Raw genomic sequence first — 680 nt, forward strand, 5'->3', positions numbered from 1 at the left:
GGGGTCGGTAAAACGGCGTTCGCTAAAACGAGCTTCTCTAAACCGCATGACTCCGGAAACAAATGGCCACTCTTGTTGCCCTTCTCCGGGGATTATTTTCGTCATTCTTGTCCAGCTCGCTTGCACCTTTGCATCTAATTGCAGTATAATCATCAACTCAAAATGCAAGCTTCACCCTTGTTGGTGTTAGACTGGTGGCAGCTGATAAAATCTGTCTGCCCGACTCACGTCTAACCCCTGGTTAGCTCAGTTGGTAGAGCGCTCCACTGAAACTGGAGAGGTCCCGGGTTCGATACCCAGACCAGGCGGATTGTTTCGGTAACGCACCAGTCACCTAGCTGTGTTTGGAGGTTTATGTTTGTCCGTTGTCCCTCTTGTTCCCCTTCTCCAGGGATTATTTTCGTCATTCTTGTCCAGCTCGCTTGCACTTTTTCATTTAATTGCATTATAATCATAAAATTAAACATTTTCTTTCATCTTTCATTCTCGTCTCAAAACATGTCTTAACACGATTTAATTCTCGGAGCTTTATCAGGCTAAAAACTCACCGATGACAAGTTGAGCGGTACATTGAAACACCGCTAACTAATCACGAATTATTTGAGGCACATGCCCGCTATCAAGCGTGCATTTACGTATACCAAAAGTACCAAGGTCACCCTTTGCAGGAAAAAAAACGT

General features: G+C 44.7%; 1 non-coding gene across 1 annotated transcript; it reads left to right on the plus strand.

Annotated features, from left to right (window-relative positions):
• The first annotated feature begins 235 nt into the window (after positions 1-235).
• Trnaf-gaa lies at positions 236-308 on the plus strand. The gene has a single exon. It is a non-coding gene; the product is annotated as a tRNA-Phe (tRNA).
• The last annotated feature ends 372 nt before the right edge of the window (positions 309-680 follow it).

The sequence above is a fragment of the Ixodes scapularis genome, unplaced genomic scaffold, assembly GCF_016920785.2.
Source record: "Ixodes scapularis isolate PalLabHiFi unplaced genomic scaffold, ASM1692078v2 PGA_scaffold1__304_contigs__length_218370807, whole genome shotgun sequence".
Classification (NCBI taxonomy): domain Eukaryota; kingdom Metazoa; phylum Arthropoda; class Arachnida; order Ixodida; family Ixodidae; genus Ixodes; species Ixodes scapularis.